The sequence below is a fragment of the Eurosta solidaginis genome, chromosome 1 (assembly GCF_040869045.1).
Source record: "Eurosta solidaginis isolate ZX-2024a chromosome 1, ASM4086904v1, whole genome shotgun sequence".
NCBI classification, from domain to species: Eukaryota; Metazoa; Arthropoda; class Insecta; order Diptera; family Tephritidae; genus Eurosta; species Eurosta solidaginis.
In genome coordinates this window covers 168,879,403-168,899,697 of record NC_090319.1, presented here as the reverse complement: position 1 = coordinate 168,899,697, position 20,295 = coordinate 168,879,403, and the positions used below count along the sequence as shown (strand labels likewise).

Sequence of the window (20,295 nt, the reverse complement as noted above, 5' to 3'; positions counted from 1 at the left end):
TCGCTGGTGAACCGGGCTCGTTACATGACAGTCGAGTTTTGAGACGATCAAGTTTATACCAACGAGCGTTAGATGATATGACATCCACTTTTCCAGTCAACTCATGTTTGCTTGGAGACTCAGCTTACGCAAATACGGAATGGTTGATTAGTCCATTTCGAGATAATGGATTTTTGACATCAGCCCAGAGGCAATTCAATTATTTACATTCGTCAATCAGAATTGTTGTTGAAAATGAGATTCAGACGACTGCTTCATTTCATTGAAAATACAGGCCTGCAATCGATCGTTCGGATTATTATATGTGAATGCATTCTTCATAACATTTGTTGTTTGGAACACGACAGCATTGAAGACGAGAATTTGATAGATGATGAAGAACATGTAAGCAATATGCATCTGCAGGGGAACGAAGCGGCTTCTGGAAGTATGCGTGGTATTGTTCTACAAAACCTAATCGATACAAATGTTATTAGCACGCCGTCGTAGGTTATACTTACTTATACGCTTAAGTTTCTAGTTCTAAAATACTTGTCAAACTGAAATTTTCCTCGAAATAAAAATTTTATTTGGATTGAAGTTCCTATATTCATATAAATTCATTTATTTATTATTTGCTGCTTCAGGTAAAGTAAAAAACACTAACATCCAATCCAGGTACAGGTGTAAGGAAAATTCGTCTATTATATTTCTTAAATCTAGGCTACATCATTATATATTCAAAAACAAAAAACACTCCATTGTTAAAAGTACTCATAAAATATCACAAAGAAGTTGACTTCACATTTTTCAAACTAAAAAGTGTCGCGAAAATACTCCAAAGTTCATTCCTACTTACAATTATCTAGGTTTATAAATATATACAGACTTCACTCATATTCCTAACTATAACTATACATACATGCTTAAAATAGCACATGTTGAACAAAAGGTAATTCATAATAAATACTAATAATAAACATATCACATTGTTTTTTTTTTGCATCCATAAACGCTTGAGCATGGCCATTTTTTCTTCATGCCGCTTTTTCTTTAATTGCTGCGCCTGCTCCATCTTTTAAATTTTTTTTGCAGCATACTCTTCGAGGACCTTTATTTTGTTGGCAGCAAGCTCCTTTCTGCACTGAATTTTCATTTCCATTATTTTTTCTTTCAATGGAGGTCTATAGCTTCTTTGTTTTCTATAACATTTTGGTAATTTTTTTGCGTTTCCGCCTTCGTTGGAAGAGCTAGGTGTGCCATCCTGTGGTGGAAGATTTAGAGGTTGGCCGAATAAATTTATGGAGTGGTTATTTGATATAACTGGATTATCACCAAATATTTCCTCCATCAAATCAGCAAATGGAGCATTGCATGGCGTTGCTCCTGTCCTGCCATTATTGTTCACTCTCTGTTTATATGCGCTTATTAAATTTTTTAGTTTTGCCGAAAGCATCTCCACCGTCGTTGGTTGACTCTGTGTTAAGATACAAATATAGCAAGAACAAATTATTAATAAACTTTGTAAACATCTATCGTGGGCTAACATCAAACTCACCAATACACCTTCGCTCTCCAAATCCATCAGCACATTCTCCATGACATATTTTTTCTCCTAATGCTGGCAAACTCTTCCTTCCTAGCAAAGTACGCATTTAAAAAAGCTCTTGTCTCCTCTCTAGACCAAATTCTTCTTTCACTAAAATAGTTTGCATGGTTAATATATATTAAAATTTTTAAATTTTATTTTTTATACATACATTTTATTAAAGTTGTCCATTTTCTCCTTTCTAGTTGAACAAATTGCTTTTAAATATGGCTAACAAATTGTTTATGTATACATCAAACTGACAGTTCTACCTCTCAAAACAGCTAGTGCTGCCAAGTGAACATCGAAAAACCTATTAAACAAATCTGCTCACAAATTGAACCAGACTTCTATCTGGATTTATCTGGCTCAAATCGTTGTTGTTGCATTTACATGCAAAATTATTTATCTGGCTCAGGATTTGTCCACCGGATGATGGCTATATAATACGAATTCTAGGTATAATAAATTAGTTCTTGACGTATATTTGCTTGTCGGGGAAGCCTTTTTTCACTTCCATTAAAGTTCATCGCGTTTAGATAGCAAACGGTTTAATTTCTCGCAACTTTTGACAGCAGACGACAAACTTAAAACCTATTTTAAAAAATTTAAATCGCGCTCCGTCATTTTAAATTTGAAATACTTTTTTGGTGATGAAATATGTTTTAAGTGGACTATAACAGACTTAAAATGATATTTAATTTAGAACCATGTTTAAACCAATAAAACTCTATTTTATTTCGACTATGACTACGGGCCTCTGCCTACTGTAGCTACCGTATACCATTCTTAAATGTAAATATCCGATTTAAAAAACTTCTCAACAGTAGCAGGTATGTATTATGCATGTATATACATACATGAGTAAGTATAGATACAGCGTATTTCAATTATGATGACATCAAATGAAACAAGTAAGGAAGGCTAAGTTCGGGTGTAACCGAACATTACATACTCAGCTGAGAGCTTTGGAGACAAAATAAGGGAAAATCCCCATTTACCAAAATGAACCTAGGGTAACCCTGGAATGTGTTTGTATGACATGGGCTTCAAATGGAAGGTATTAAAGAATATTTTAAAAGGGAGTAGGCCATAGTTAAATAGGTGGACACCATTTCGGGATATCGCCATAAAGGTGGACCCGGGGTTACTGTAGAAAGTGTTTTTACGATATGGGTATCAAAGGAAAGGTGTTAATGAGTATTTTAAAAGGGAGTAGGCCTTAGTTCTATTGGTGGACGCCTTTTCGAGATATCGCCATAAAGGTGGACCAGGGGTGACTAGAATGCGTTTGTACAATATGGGTACCAAATGAAAGGTTTTAATGAGTATTTTAAAAGGGAGTGTGCCTTAGTTCTATAGATGGACGCCTTTTCGAAATATCGCCATAAAGGTGGACCAGGGGTGACTCTAGAATGTATTTGTACGATATGGGTATCAAATTGAAGGTATTAATGTGGGTTTTAAAAGGGAGTGGCTCTTAGTTGTATATGTGAAGGCGTTTTCGAGATATCGCCCAAAATTTGGCAGGGTGACCAAGAACATCATCTGTTGGGTACCGCTAATTTATATATATATGTAATAACGAACAGTATTCCTGCCGAGATTCCAAGGGCTTTTGATTTCGCCCTGCAGAACTTTTTCATTTTGTTCTACTTAATATGGTAGGTTTCACACCAATTTTGCAAAGTTTTTTCTAGAGTTATATTTTGCGGCAATAAACCAATCCATTTACCATGTTTCATCTCTTTTTCCATATTTGGTATAGAATTATGGTATTTTTTTCATTTTTCGTAATTTTCGATTTCGAAAAAGTAGGCGTGGTCACATTCGGATTTCGGCCATTTTTTATACCAAGGTAAAGTGAGTTCAGATAAGTAAGTGAACTAAGTTTAGTAAAGATATATCGATTTTTGCTCAAGTTATCGTGTTAACGGCCGAGCGGAAGGACAGACGGTCGACTGTGTATAAAATCTGGGCGTGGCTTCAACCGATTTCGCCCATTTTCACAGAAAACAGTTGTCGTCATAGAAGCTATGCCCTTCCCAAATTTCAAAAGGATTGGTAAATTTTTGTTCGACTTATGGCATTAAAAGTATTCTAGACGAATTAAATGAAAAAGGGCGGAGCCACTTTTCTTTTATTTTTGTATTGTGTTGTACCATATCATTACTGGAGTTGAATGTTAACCTAATTTACGTATATACTTTAAATATATTCAATTTTTTTGTTAAAATTTGACTGAAAATTTTTTTTTCTTTAAAGTGAGCGTGTTCGTCATCCGATATTGCTAATTTTTAATTAGCACACATATAGTAATAGGAGTAACGTTCCTGCCAAATTTCATCATGATATCTTCAACGACTGCCAAATTACAGCTTGTAAAACTCTTAAATTACCTTGTTTTAAACGTGGGCGGTGCCACACCCATTGTCCAACATTTTAGTAATTTTCTCTTTTGCGTCATAAGATCAACGCACCAAGTTGCATCGCTTTATCCGTCTTTGGTAATGAATTATCGCACTTTTTCGGTTTTCGAAATTTTCGATATCGAAAAAGTGCGCGTGGTTGTAGTCCAATTTCGTTTATTTTAAATAGCGATCTGAGATGAGCGCATAGGAACCTACATACCAAATTTCATCAAGATGCCTCAAAATTTACCTAAATCAAGGACGGACGGACGGACATGGCTAAATGAATTTCTATTTCGCCCAGATCATTTTGATATATGAAGTCTATTGGCCCTATTCTGTGCTTTTTCGCTGACAAATTGTCAATAAGTCAAACGCTCTTGATAATTTAATTTATACGGATAAATTTAAATTAGAATTCTGTTATTGTGCGATTGAGAGAAAATAGAAGAACATTTATTACTTTTGCTATTATTGTGGGGGTTTTTGGGGGTAATTTCGGGATGGTGTTTCAGACTCCCTCGGGGTCCTCCCGGGGTCATTTAGGGGTCGTTCTGGGATCTTTTTGGGGACCTCCTCGGGGTCATTTGGGGGACATTCCGGGATGGTTTTGGGAACTCCATCGGGTCCTCCCGGGGTCATTTGGGGGACATTCTGGGATGGTTTTGGGGACTCCCTCGGGGTAATTTGGTGGACATTCTGGGATGGTTTGAGCGACTCCCTCGGGCTCATTTGGGAGTTATTCTGGGATGGTTTTGGGGACTCCCTCGGGGTCATTTGGGGGACATTCTGGGATGGTTTTGGGGACTCCATCAGGGTCATTTGGGGGTCATTCTGGGATGGTTTTGGGGACTCCCTTAGGATCATTTGGGGGACATTCCGGTATGGTTTTGGGGACTCCCTCGGGGTCATTTGGGAGCTATCCCGGGATGGTTTTGGGGACTCCCTCGGGGTCATTTTGGGGGTCATTGGGGGATGCTTGGGATGACCACTAAATGACGCCGGGACGACCCGATAGAGTACCCAAAACTAACCCAGAATGTCCCCCAAATGTCCCCGATGAAGTCCCCAAAACCATGCCGGCAATGTCTCCCAAATTACCCCGAGGGAGTCCCCAAAAACATCCCGGAACGACCACTAAATCACGCCGGGACGACCCGATGGAGTCCCCAAAACCATGCCAGAATGTCCCCCAAATGACCCGAGGGAGTCCCCAAAACCATCCCAGAATGACCCCCAAATGACCCTGATGGAGTCCCCAAAACCATCCCAGAATGTCCCCCAAATGACCCCGAGGGAGTCCCCAAAACCATCCCAGAATAACTCCCAAATGAGCCCGAGGGAGTCGCTCAAACCATCCCAGAATGTCCACCAAATTACCCCGAGGGAGTCCCCAAAACCATCCCAGAATGTCCCCCAAATGACCCCGGGAGGACCCGATGGAGTTCCCAAAACCATCCCGGAATGTCCCCCAAATGACCCCGAGGAGGTCCCCAAAAAGATCCCAGAACGACCCCTAAATGACCCCGGGAGGACCCCGAGGGAGTCTGAATTTCACTGAGAGCGTCAACATAAGAAGCCCCCGTCATACGACCATCGATTTTTACTAGATTACCTACGCCAAATTTTGAGAAACAGCCCCAAAAAATGAGAGAGCCGCCTCCATGTTTCACCATTGATTTTATACCCTGAGGCTTTAAGTGACCAGAAGGTCCCCCAAATGTCCTCAGCTTAAATTTTGACTCATCGGACCAAATCACTTTGTTCAAAAACGTGTTTGTCATGCTTACATACTGCTTTGCAAAAGCCAGTCTGTTTATCCTATTTGCAGTGGAAATCAGGGGTCTGTTTTTGGCGACATAGGTTTTCAAGTCAGATGCACGTAATGTTGTCTGCACTGTACTGGTATAAACATTCAAATTCAAACTTTCGATTAGCTCCCTCGCTAAAAATTTCCGGGTTGCTTGCAACTTTTTTTCTCATGAGGCGCTCAACGTGTATCGTGAATTTGGCCTTCGGACCTCCTCGATTCTGAGTCTTGTATGTTTTCCGCTTCTTGAAGTTTTCAAAAATCTTTCTGGCCCCTCCGATCGAAATAGAATATTTTTCAGCAATTTTTGCATATGTCTCACCCTTTTTCCTATCTTCTACAATTAATTTCCGAATTTCTTCAGTTTTGCGGATTTTTCTCTTGTGACAGAAAAAACTAAATGCAAAAATGTATCTCTATTAATTTTTCCATTTAGTTTTAGTAAGTTCTGCAGCTAATTTTGGTTTTGCTATGTTAAACCACGGCACAAACTCAAATTATACATTTCAATAATAGATTATAATTTTGTTCGAACTGTTTATTCACCTTACGGGGAATCATCATGGCATACTTTTTGAATATAATGCAAGTATTGAAAACGTAACTGGTAAACGGTTGTTAATAAGTAACGTTTATACTTTCATTTGATGCCTAGTGTAATTCATCACCAAATTCTGTAAATGAAAAATTTCAAGTAGGTACACAAATGAAATGAAAATAAACTTAAAAATATGAATTCAAAGAAAATATAAAATATTTAAAAGAGATTCATGCAACAATTTAGTAAAACTTGAATAAAACTTTTAGAAATGTATGCCCCTATTACGGTTTACCACTCAATTTAGTTGGGTTGTAATTAAAACAACTCAACTTTAAGACAACTCAACTCCTGTTTGGTATTACGAATTACAACGTATTTCAGTTGATGTTGAATTGATGGTGCCAACCTAAAAAAGTTATGATTTGGCAGATAAATGAACAGCTGAGCAATTTGTGGCGGAAATTCCAGCATATGCAAAATTGATTTTTTTATTAATAGCAAAATGGATATCAATTAAATAATAAATTAAAACGGAAATAATTCGCATGATCACTATAATCCCTTGGAACTATCAATCACCAAGTAAGAAAACGTTTAAGTGACAAATGATGAGCTTCTAATGAAGTTATTTCGCCGATTTGTAAGTTATTTTGGGTTAAGTAAGAAGAATATTGCTAGACGGATGGCTGTACCCCTATTTTAAAACTACACTCTTTGCGGACGGCAGCTATCAAAAATTTTGTGGAAATAATTTTAGTGTTGCACTGGCCAACATCTATAGTTAATAAAAAAGAGGTTTTAGATATTGAGGAGCATATTTGTGCGAAGTGGATTAAAACCCATATGACTCCAGAGCAAAGCGCTACAAAAAACGCATTTTACTTTAAAACAGGATTCCCAGGAGTAGTGGATAGTATCTATGGGACTCATGTTCGCATAATTTCACCTATTTTGGCTGCATCCGAACTGCGCCTTGCCTCGTCCAACTTCCGGATGACGTTCCAGAAAGTCAAAAAGATGTTCAATGTAATCTTTGGTTGAAAACTAGTTTTTACTTTAAGTGTGTACAAAATTGCGGATTATAAGGTTGTTTAAATGAATTTTAAAAATGTTTACTCGCTTTCCATTTTTTTTTTTCATTTCTTTCCGGCACTCTTTTACAAGAAGGTGCCTCATCTAATTTTTTACAAAAAGTATCAAAGGTGGTATCAAAAGACGTTTCGACATCCGTTTTAAAAATCCGAAAGCGGAAATTAAAAATTTTATTTCTATCGAAAGATATTTACAAAAAGGCATAAAATGGCTCCGAGAGGGTCCGAAATATGAGGCCCGATTCATAGTTTTTTGCACAGAACACCTTTCTGCGTTGGCGGCCTTCGACCGCGATTTATAAAAATAACCCTGGGTGCGTCCAACAGTTTTCTGCATTAGTGCGTACAAAAAATCTGGAAAAATACAACATTCACATGAAAAGTTAAGCCGAAATGATACGACAGAAATAAAATTTTTAATTTTTGCTTTCGGATTCTAAAAACGGAGGTCGAAAAGTGTATTTTGATACCAACTTTGAAAATTTTTGTTAAAAATTAGGTGGTGAACCGTCAGGAGCACCTAAGAGGTTGTAACCTCTCTGCCGGTGTGGGTAATTTTTGGTCCCCCGTAAAGTCCCTATCGAATCCGTCTGAGCACAATGACAAAGTTTCCATCGCCTTCGGCGATAAAGTATTGTCGGATTCGAAAAAATACGCGAGTGCTTTCTGCCGTCAATATGTAATGCATTCTACGGTCGACAAAGATAGATGGAGGGCCAACAGACACGCACATAAACATAAATTCAGCGCGTCACCAATTACCATCACCGCCAGAGAGGTTGAAGATGCCATTGGTCACGCTAAACCATCCAAAGCAGTGGGCCCAGACGGCATAGCCATGCCGATGCTTAAAAGCCTAGGGAAAGAGGGTTTCAAATACTTAGCACATGTCTCCAACCTGTCTCTTTCCACCTTTGTCATATCCGAAAAATGGAAAATGGCCAGGGTGGTCCCGCTACTAAAGCCTGGGAGACCAGCTAACATAGGAGAGTCGTATGGTCCGATATCTCTCCTATCGCCAGTAGCAAAGACGCTTGAAGCAATTTTGCTCCCCTTGGCCCACAGATCGATGAGCTCTGCAACAGAATAAACGGCTACCTCCCTGATCTCTCCAGTTTTTTTGCCTCGCGAAACCTGGCATTATCACCGACTAAATCTTCCGCGACCTTATTTACAACATGGACGTCCCAAATGTCGACCATTTTGAACATCTACGTCGATGGCACTACGCTACCGACTGTCCTACACCCCAAAATCTTGGGTGTGACGTTTGATCAGGATCTACATTTTGGTGAGCACGCAGACGCAATTGTTCCGAAAATGCAGAGCCGTAATAAAATCCTCAAATCCTTTGCTGGCAGTACCTGGGGAAAAGCTAAAGAAACGCCCATTACTACATACAAAGCAATTGGCCAGCCGTTTACGTGCTACGCGTCACCCATATGGTCAATAAGCCTAAAAATTACCCACTGGAAGAAGCTACAGGCCTGCCAAAATACTGCTCCCAGAATCGCCACGGGCTGTCTTCTTATGTCCTCAGAACACCATCTACATAATGAGGCGAGAATTCTCCCCATCAGGGAGAGAAATGAGATGCTAACCGAACAGTTCCTGTTGAATACCCAGAAACCTGGGCATCCAAACAGACATCTGATTGATGAGCCAACACCGCCCAGGTGCTTAAGGAGTCATCTCCGCAAGCATTTTGAGGAAATACCGCATCTGAGAACCCAGACGTATGAAGCAAAAAAACACAAGCAGGTCCTTGGTGAACTCCACAAACAGGCGTCGGACCTTTATGTCAGGAATTGCCCAGTGAATCCAGTACTCAAAGAATCGTACCCAAAACTTGTGGAAGAGGAACGCATACTCCCCAGGGAAATGCGTGTCACTCTTGCTCAACTTCGTTCTGGATACTGTAACAGGTTAAACTCTTACCTATCCAGAATCAACTCCGACATACAAAATGTATGCCCCGCTTGCAATGTGTCCCCACTTGACACCAACCATCTCTTGAATTGTAATGTGGAACCAACGCCTCTAACACCCCTTTCATTATGGTCCACCCCTGTTGAAACAGTAAGTTTCCTTGGACTCCCGTTAGAGAATATTGATGACATCGGTCGCGGCTGTTAGGTGGGGCGAAGCACTGCTACAACAATAACAACAACAACATCCCAGCTCCAGTTCCCTTTTCCATTTTTGAGCCGTCGGTGTATATTGTGATGCCCATGCCGTTGTCTACGCCTACCTCGCATTCTTCCCTTGAAGGATATCGTATGATCTGAACCTGGAAGTCCAAAACCCCTGTGGTGTGGTCTGTTTTGGATGTTAGGTCAGTTATTATCCCGTTTAATTGCCTCTTCGTCATATCGTCCAGTGTCCGTGCTTAGCTGTTTTCCACATGTTAGATTCTCTTGGTCGTAGAGCTCCTCTAGCGGCTAATCCCTGCACGAACACTTGTAGAGACGTCAAGTGAAAGATGAAATTTAGCGCTTCCTGAGGCGCGCTGCTCACGGGCCTGACATTCTCAGGCATGCCAGCCTTTGTACTTTCCCGATCCTCTGCTGATTACTCTTTTTTTCTAGCGCCTTCCACCAGACTAGAGCTCCATATATTAGTATCAGTCGAATGACTGTGCTGTACATGCCATGAATGACATGTGGTGCCAGTCCCCAGTTCCGCCCAAAACCCTTTTGCACGCGTAGTATGCTGCTAGAGCTTTCTTTGATCTCATATCAACGTTCCTTCTCCAGCTTAGTGAGTTCTCGATGGCACTGACTGACCCATGAAGGGCACTTTCAACTGCTTTGCCTTTTTTGTATGCATCCTATGATGCATCTATCTGCCAGAGATTGGCATTGTTCCTAATGTGTAGATCGATAAGTTTTAAGGATAAAGGAGGAGAGGCTTATTGGTCTATAGTCCTAGGCTTCCGAATGTTAAGTTTTCCTGCTATGGGAATGAAAACCACCCGTACATTTCTCCAGGCTTCGGGTAGATAACCATCTTGTAGGCATCTTGAGAAGATGCCGTGTAGATATGGTGTCTGTTCGTCACAAACGGCTTTTAACATAGACGGTATCACACCATCCGGTCCCGCCGTTTTGTAGAGTTCGAATTATTTTATAGCCCATGATATTTTATCCCGGTCAACGATGTCCGTGACGTCGGTTTATGGAGTGTATGCGCGGTTTTCTGGCATCGTCGTGCCTGTCGTATCCGTGCATCCAGGAAAGTGTGTCTCCGTCAAGACCTCTAGAGTTTCCTGTCTGAGACGGTCCATAAGCCATCAGACTTCCTTATGCTACCAGGGGCTGAACTAGATCCTGATAGTATTTTGCGAAGTCCTGATGCCTCATTTGGCGTCGCCAAGTTCTCACAGTATTGCTCCCATTATATTCTTTTTGCCTTCTTGATGCAGCTTTTGTATTTCTTAAAGCTACATCTGTAGGCATCCCTGTCCTCTTCCAGCCGGCTATGTTTGGCTTTGTTGAAGAGTTTTCTTGTTATTGACTTGAGTTGGCTTAGCTCTGTGTTCCACCACGTAGTTCTAGGTCTTACCCGTTGTCTAGTAAGGGGACAACAGAGTTCAAAAGTGCTTGTCAATATCGTTGTCAGTCAGTTTACCGCTCTGTCTACATTATAGCTCCCCGTCTGACTTCCATTTCCGTGGATGCAAGTTTGTGAGATACTACTTCAGAATATTTGTTCCAGTCCGTTTTTCTTGGATTTCTATATGAACGGGGAACTTCCACTTCAAGATCGATGTTGAAGAGTATCCTACTGCGGTCCGAGAAGGAGCATGTGTCTGACATTCTCCAGTCATCGATTATTACAGTGGGAGAGTCTGAGGCCAGGGTGATATCTATGACTTCCTCTCTAATTCTATTCCTAAACGTTGGCTGGTTGCCTTTGTTGCATACAATTAGGGTAGTAGTAAGTAGTCAAGAATGGACTCACCACTTGCCTTTGTGTGGCTGCTCCCCCATAGCTCATGATGTCCGTTGGCGTCGCAGCCGATGACAAGGCCGCGAACTTCACAAGTTCGCTGAAAGGTGTCGGTGGTGGCGTGCCCCCCTCGTATGGGAAGTATGCGGACGATAGCAGCATCTTGGGATCCTGCTTTTGATCGCATACTACAGTGACGAGGTCTCCGTTGCAATGCTGTGTAGAGATATATAGATTAATATTTTTCTTAGCTACAATGCATGCTCTAATTTTACCCTCTTGTGGTGCAAGTGGGCGGTAGCCGTCTAGCCCTAATCCGCAAACCCTGCCCCTAACCAGCCAAGGTTCTAGAATTAGAGCTATGCCCACTCCGTTCTCTGCAATGTATTTCGTTAGGTCGGGCGAGGCGGAAGCTGAGTGGTGCAAATTAATCTGCACCACCGCGAGCTTCTCCCTTTGTGGCGTCTGGCCTGTCAACAGGCACAAAGACCTTAAGGGAGCCCAGCCCAAACCTAACGACCCCGTTGAGCCTCTTTATGGCTTGAAGCGACGTTTGATCGATTGCGATCAGTAGGTCGCTGCCCGCCCTTGTCTTGGAAGGGGTCATCGAGGCCACCAGCCATTGGTCTACCTTCAGCTCTTTATTCTGCTTTCCCAGTAGTTTCAGTATGGACTCCGTTGCCAGTACTGGAGGTCGCATCCATACTGAGACCACCGGACGAAGCGGTAAACTGGAGCGAGGGACCACCTCCAACTGTGCTCCCGGCCAAAAGCGCCCAAGCCGTGGACTGCATTCGTTAAGAAATCCACAGATTTCTTGTTGCAGCAGCCGATGACCTAGACGCCCTTCTGCCAGCCCGCGCCGTCGAAGGATATCTCATCACTTTCAGCCTCGAGCATCCTCTCCATTAGCTTGCCTTGTACAAGCAGCCACCTTTCCGGCGTTATCTTCCCGTCAGGGTTGATTTTGTTGATGATGGCTACTTGTAGACCTGAGGGGCAGTCGAAGGTAGCCTGAGGTTTCCGCTGTTTCGAGTCCTTTTCAGGTCCCTCATCGGATCTGATCCTCTTCCGGCCTTGTGCGGCCATCGATCCGGACGAGAACGCTTGGTTAGCATCCCTGCATTGATCGTTTGACGCTTTCTGGCCGTCAGCTTTGGCAGCGTTAGTTGCTTTGTACTTTTCTACTACCTTTCTGTGTTTCTTAATAGGAGCCTTTTCTCTCACAGTGAGAGTGGTAGGATCTTTCTTCTGCATCTTTCGAAGGTAGTAGGAAGAGTTTTTGTAGCCCTTCAGGGCTTTCTGCTCCCTTTTTACCTTCTCCGACTCTGTCCTCCGCAGTGCCTGACATCTGGGCTTGGTCCTTCAGCATAACGCTCTCAGCCTCGGAGTCTATTTGATCGTCGTTGCTCACCAGTGATGATAGTTCATCCTCGGTGGCACTGACGATGGTTAGACTCCTCAACCGAGACTTAACGCTTCCCTCAGCACCAGAATCATATCCTGCCTTTGCCGTTCTCCACAGAGCGTGCTCGGACAGTAGCACTCGTAGACTGTGTAGCTTGGGATTTCGCTCCACAGCCTGAGAAGTCGCTGGATCTCGACGCCAGATGGCCTTCTCGCCCACCATCTACCGCCGGTACTAGGGATCCGACCCCCTGCACCGTAACTTTTCTCCCTTCGTTTACACTCATACCCCACGAACAGAATTCGCCATTACCCTTGGAGTTTCTTTTAAGTCTACCACTCCTCCCAAAAAGACTCAGACTCGACCGCCCCTAACATGGGGAAAACAGACGTCGTTGTGTGCCGCCCCTGACATGGGGAACAGACGCACACGTGCCGTTAAGGCTATGTGTGCCAGGTGCCGCCACTGACCTGGGGAAACAGACGCATCTGATGACTTATTGACCCGTTAGGGGCTGTATGTACCAGATGCCGCCCCTAACATGGAGAAACAGACGCATATGGAGGATAAGAGGTGCCGCCCCTAACATTGGAAAACAGTAGCACAATCATAGCCGTTAAGGCAAAAGTAGCAATTCTTGGTTACCTCTCCACGAAGTTCGAACTATACGGGCGGAGGATGCCGGAGCATCTCCTTTTTTATGTTCACCGCCTCGTGGAAGCGGCGTAAACCCCCGCCCAGCGACAAGGTGCCTGCCATAGCGGAGGAAATAACGAAGTAAAAGAGCGTCAGGTTTCAGCTTTTCGATCGCGTGGTAACAATACATTCAGAAATTCACGTGGTCGCTATCGTGGCTTTTACACAAATCGCAGCTATACTGGGGCCCTATTCGCTAACTGTGAGTTTTAAAGTGTACACAAGAAATTGTGTAAACTTTGAAATTCTGATTCTGTAAAGCAAAACTGTGAACAAAAAAACGCACTGAAAAAACTTTGTGAGTTTTCTTGGCAGCCAGTGTACACTATTCTGACATTCAAAACTCATACGTACTGTTGCAGAATAAATTTTTCTTTTCGTGGCGTTTGATCAACATTTTCTCACTGACATATGACTTTTACATTCAGCGCTCATTCAGCAAAACAGTGTACACAATAATTTACAGAATCGCATGAAAATTTATAGTGTAATTTGTGTGTGCAAATGAGTTTTCAATGAGTGTACATTTTTCAGTTTTTCACAGTTAGGGAGGTTAGGGGGTCACTGGTTATAGAAATAATAGTTCATTTTCATACAACAGCAACCGTAACGGTAGTCAGCGATATCGATATGATAACAGAAATAGATACCAAAATAGCAACAACAGTAATACACGTTCAAATTCAAATTCAAATAATAGTAACAATAGAGGTAACAATTCAAGATCGTCAAACGGTAGAGATAGAAGTGCAAACGTCCGCGCTTTAAACGCGAGTGCCCCTCAGGAGCGACACTGGGGGAGGACGAACTAAGCGAGTAAGCGAATTTCCCTCACCAATAGGCATCTATTGTTTAAATTTAAATTATTCAGATTTCATAGAATTACATCTCACGAGTAAAAAAACTTTGTTCTTTCTAAGTAGACACTCAAGCAGACATTTCCTTAGTAAAAATATCATGTATAGACAGTAATATTTCCTTAAATACAAACGGCATTATTAACATTACCGGTATCACTTCCAATTCAGTTTCTACTTTAGGTAAAATTTCCGTATATTTAAAATTTTCAAACTTTTCTCTTAAACATACTTTACATGTAGTAAAAGAAAACTTTAATATTCCATCCGACGGCATATTGGGTAAAGATTTTCTGAAAATTAACAAATGCATTATTAATTATGAAAGAAATAGTATTTCCTTTTGGGTAGGAAATGAAAAAGTCGCGGCACCAATCCTGCACGGAACAGAAAGCGACAGTTGTATCATTCCTCCCAGATGTGAAATTTTCAGACTTTTTGATTTAGGAGATTAACCCAAGCCACTTTTTGTGGACTCGCAGGAAATTGAAAAGGGTGTTTTGCAGCTAGGTGCTTTGTTAATTCCAGTAGCCCAATAATTAAAGTCATAAACACCACGGATGATGTAAAGTATGTGAAAAGAAACAGTATTCGGACAGAAAAACTTTCAAATTACAAGGTCTATACAATTAACAAGACAGAAACAGAAGACAAACGTACGAAAAAATTGATTTCGATTAAAAAAAATCAAATACCCCAGCATTCTCAAAGTAAATTAATTGAACTTTGCATAGATTATGCCGACATCTTCGCTCTTGACACGGACAAAATGACTTTAAACAACTTCTACCAGCAAAAATTAAGACTAACAGACAGCGAGTCGGTATATGTTAAAAACTATCGATTGCCATACTCCCAACGCGAAGAAATAAACTGCCAAGTAAATAAACTTTTAGACAAGGATTTGATTGAACCTAGTTACTCTAATTACAATAGTCCTTTGATTGTAGTCCCAAAGAAAGATACTAATGGTCCAAAAAATTATCGGATGTGCGTAGATTTTCGCGCAGTAAACAAAAAACTCATTGCTGATAAATTTCCACTAGCTACAGTTGACGATATTCAAGACAATCTTGGCAGGGCAATGTATTTTTCGACATTATATCTTTTTTTGGGATTTCATCAAATCCCCTTGCATCCTGACTCACGTGGCATTACTTCTTTTAGCACTGGCCGAGGTGCATTTAGATGGTAAGTACTTTTATTCGGCTTAAATATAGCACCAAATTCTTTCTCACGAATGATGACAATCGCTTGTTCGGGTATACCACCCAATGTCGCATTTTTGTACGTCGACGATATTATCGTCATAGGTGGTAGTGAAGCACACCATATTAAAAATCTTTCCAAAGTTTTCAATACTTGTAGGTCTTTCAATCTTAAACGTAACCCAAATAAATGCAACTTTTTACGACCAGATGTTACATTTTTAGGTCACAAATGTTCAACCAAAGGTTTATTGCCAGACGACTTCAAAATAAACGCAAATAAAAAGTATTCAAAACCAACTGATAAAGACGCGGTACGTCGATTCGTCGCGTTTGCAAACTATTACAGAAGGTTTATACCAAATTTTGCGTCTCTGGCAGCGCCTCTAAATCGAGCAGAAAACGAGTTGAATTTGTTTGGGATGTTGAGTGCGAAAGAGCATTTTTATACTTGAAAGCAACACTACTTTCACCAAAATTACTACAATATCCATATTTTACAAAACAATTCATTATTACCGTCGATGCTTCAACAACCGGATGTGGCGCTATTTTGAGTCAAAAACCGCAAGGCAGTGATTTACCAATTTGTTTCGCTTCTGAAGCATTTAGTAAAGCAGAGCAGAAAAAACCAATTATAAAATTGGGGCTCTTAGCTATTTACTTCGCAATAAAAAAATTTCGACCATATGTTTATGGCACCCATTTTATTGTAAAGTCAGATTATAGACCTCTAGTATACCTTTTCAATATGAAAGACCCATCTTCAAAACTTTCAAGAATAAGGCTAGAACTAGCTGAATATAATTTCACTATTGTATATACTAAGGGTAAATCAAACGTTGGTGCTGATGCACTATCGCGCATGACAATCGATGAGATTGAGGAATCGAACAAACAAATTTTAACAGTACAAACACGATCAAAGACAAAACAACAAAACGATGAAAACCTTCTTAGGAAAACTGACAAAAACGACGAAAAACAATTTACTTTACACGTTTCATTTAATTTTTCAAAAAAGATTCCGCGAATAAGATCTGAAATAACTTACGATAAAGATGTAAAAAAAACAAATTTACGAATTTTTGCGCATATAAAACAAAAAACTCGAGTTACGTAGTTTTGAGTTTTTTAACGAAATAATGACTTTAGAGAAATTACTTTCGAGGCTAGAATTAGAAGCCAGCAAACGCAAAATTAAACAAATTGAATGGCCTAAAAACGATACATTTTCAAACATTTTACTATTACAAATTTAAAAGATATCGGAAAAAAAATTTTAAAATCATTAGAAATTATCCTAACAGATCCAGTGGAGACAGTAACAGATGAAGACACAAAACTAAAACTAATGAAAATTTACCATAACGATCCAATATCAGGTGGACATTGCGGAATCAAAAAACTTTACGCAAAACTACGAACAAAATTTTATTGGAAGAACATGACTCGTGATATATCGAAATATATCAAAAGTTGTAATATTGTCTTTTAAACAAGGTTTAACCTAAAGCGAAAGAAAAACTTGTTTTAACACCAACTCCTTGTAAACCATTCGATGTACTAGTTATAGATACAATAGGACCTCTTCCTGAGCCCAAACACGGTAACAAGTTCGCAGTTACCATGATTTGTGACATGTCTAAATATTTGGTAACCGTTGCTATACCAGACAAATCAGCAAAAACAATTGCTTCAGCAATTTTCGAAATATTGATTTTAACTTACGGCGTAATAAACGCCATAAAATCAGATTTAGGCACAGAATTTAAAAATGAATTTTTAAATGGATTGACATTACTTCTAAACATAAAACATGATTTTTCAACTGCATACCATCACGAAACTGTTGGTACAATTGAACGTAATCATAGAGTTTTTAATGAATAATTACGTGCATATGTAAACAGCTCATTTTCTGATTGGGATGTTTATTTAAAATACTTTACTTTCCTACATAACACAACAACTTACACAGATTTCGACAATAAATTTTCTCCCTTCGAGTTAGTATTTGGTAAAAAGGCAACTTTGCCTCATGAATTACGAAATTGAAAAAATTGATCCACTTTACAATACCGAAAACTATGCTAAAGAGATTAAATTTAGAATGTAAAAAACACATGAAATCGCAAAAAATTTAATAATTAAAAATAAAATACAAAACAGAACTTTTTATGATAGAACGGCACGAAAATTAGCTATTAAAATAGGCGATAAAGTTCTTGTACAAAAAGAACCACGCCACAAACATGAAAATATACACCAGGGTCATTTTGCTGTAATTAAAATTGACGACCCTAATGTTACAATTTTTGATGAAATAACAAAAAAAGATAAGACTGTACATAAAAATAGAATAAACAAAATAAATTAATATATTCAGTAATATTAGATTCATATGTACATACAATTTTTTTTACAAACAGCCTAGAAGACAGAACAAAAAAAAAACAAAAATACAAATCTAAATTTCGGTATTAGCATATAATCAATATAAAATGTAAAAAAAATATTTTTTAAAATGTCCACACATATATTTTCTAATATAAATTAATTAATTAAAAGAAATTAAAATTCAAAATAGAACTGTATTATAAAACAACAAAAAAAAACTCACTAATGTAATGCTAACGACTTTAAAAATACAAAATAATGTTTAGTTAATTACATATGAAAATGTAAAATTGCTTCGTATAAACGAAAAAAAGGAAGGTACACCCTAATATTTTCTTTCATTCGAACAAATTGATAAAATGCAAAAGAAAAATATGGCACACGTGTTTAATTTGCCAAATTCTTCTTTTGAAAAGGAAGGGTGATATAAGGACAAAATAAGCCCTTAAGTGAAATATAATAATGTAATCTATGCGCGTGGGGCATAAGTTGCATTTGACAGGCCCGTGCAGCTGGCAACGCGGACTGTCAAACGCAACTGCAGCCCACGTCAGAAAAATGAAAAACAAGATACAATAAATTTTACACTTAACCAAGTCGGACGTGCCTTGCTAACTGAGTAGTTTTATAAATAAAGTCTGTGCATAATACATGCGTTTGTGTTTTTCACTGGAGAAAGCGGAGATTACCGCTACACTAATCATTCTTTTCGAGTCAACTACAATTGCATCGGTTTGGAGGCGGCGCCCTCCACAATTCCAGCAAGGATAAAGAAATCATTGGCGGCCACAAGCAGATAAATTACGGTGGGTAATAATACCCTAACAAGATCTTTTAAACTCAACAGGGCCTCCATCATTTCAAAAGTTGAGTTCCAGCGGGTGATGTCCAGAGGTGGCATACGTGTGTCCACAGAGTTACGACCACGCCTAATGCTCCCCCTTAGGAGTTGCTTGAAGGAATAATGAGCTGCAAGTTGAATTGTGTGCGCAGCACATCTAACTATGGCCAGTACTGAATTTAAGCGGTCCTGTACTGATTCGCAGTTGTCATCCTCGTATTCGGAAGGAACCTCCAATTTCCTGCTGGCGTAGTTTGGTGGCTTTTATCTTGTTTCTCCCGTTATCTGATGTAGTTGAATATATTTCTTTAAGTTTAATTTGATATTCCCGCAGGCATTTTAATATTTCCTCTTTTAAAAAATGTGCCGTATGCCTTCTTTCAGTTGTATCATAACAATAATGTTTATCACAATTTTAAAATCTTTGATGTATTGAATATTTATACCCAATATACTTTTTCCCATTCTTGTAGCAATATCAATCTTTAAACATAAAATTTTCTTGGAAAAGTTTTGTTTCAAAATATTTTTTATATTATCTGCGATAAGGTTCACGTGCTGAACAATATTTTTATAATTCAAATTCAAATTAAACTTTTTTTCGTAGGGTGCAATCATTTGCTTAAAATATAGTTCGTTGTCGAAAATTCGAATTGGTATGTTTTTTTACCACTCCAACGCAATATTTTATAAACTCGGTTTTATTTAGCTTTACACGATTTGAGATCTTATTTGCGCTTGTGGACGGTTCCACTTCACTAAAGCTATGTTTATGTATGGTCTCGTAGTCGAAAACAAACGAGCGTACAAAGCGATCGATCGCGGCAGAAAGGCTGCTGTGAAAAGTTGTTTATCTAGTATCTCAAAAACAAAAAAGTTATAAATATATTGTTTAGCGATCGTTCGTCCTTATAAGTATTTATCGCAAGAAATTGCGAACGTAAAATATAATAAATCAAGAAAATCATGTTTTTGAGTAAGACTGTCCGATAAGACTGTCCGATTTTCTTACAATTTGTGATAGAGAGATAACGGGACATTCAACAGCTGGAGCTAGGCTCTCGATCTTTACATCTGACTCGCTCTTGCTCATCTCCTCTAGCTTTGTACGTAAGACCTTGCATGCTGTTGGAACCACTAGACCGCAATGTCGTGCAATGTGACCTGGCTTCCCGTATTTAAAGCATTTAACTACTCTGTACCTCCGCTTTTGCAGTCGTTTTAGTGCCTCCAATATTCACCTAGTCTGGCCTTTCTACTTCCACACGGTGTGCTTTGAAAGCTGGCTTACACAGTTGATGTAGTTGAATATATTTCTTTCAGTTTAATTTGATATTCCCGCAGGCATTTTAATATTTCCTCTTTTAAAAAATATGCCGTATGCCTTTTTTCAGTTGTATCATATCAATAGTGTTTATCACAATTTTAAAATCTTTGATGTATTGAATATTTATACCCAATATACTTTTCCCCATTCTTGTAGCAATATCAATCTTTAAACATAAAATTTTCTT

General features: G+C 39.4%; 1 long non-coding RNA gene across 1 annotated transcript; it reads right to left on the bottom strand.

Annotated features, from left to right (window-relative positions):
• Window positions 1-670: 670 nt before the first annotated feature.
• On the bottom strand, window positions 671-1,906 carry LOC137239659 (uncharacterized). The gene is made up of 3 exons (XR_010949447.1): window positions 1,740-1,906; window positions 1,538-1,678; window positions 671-1,456 (listed from the first exon to the last, which is right to left on the bottom strand). It is a non-coding gene; the product is annotated as an uncharacterized lncRNA (long non-coding RNA).
• Between the last annotated feature and the right edge of the window lie 18,389 nt (window positions 1,907-20,295).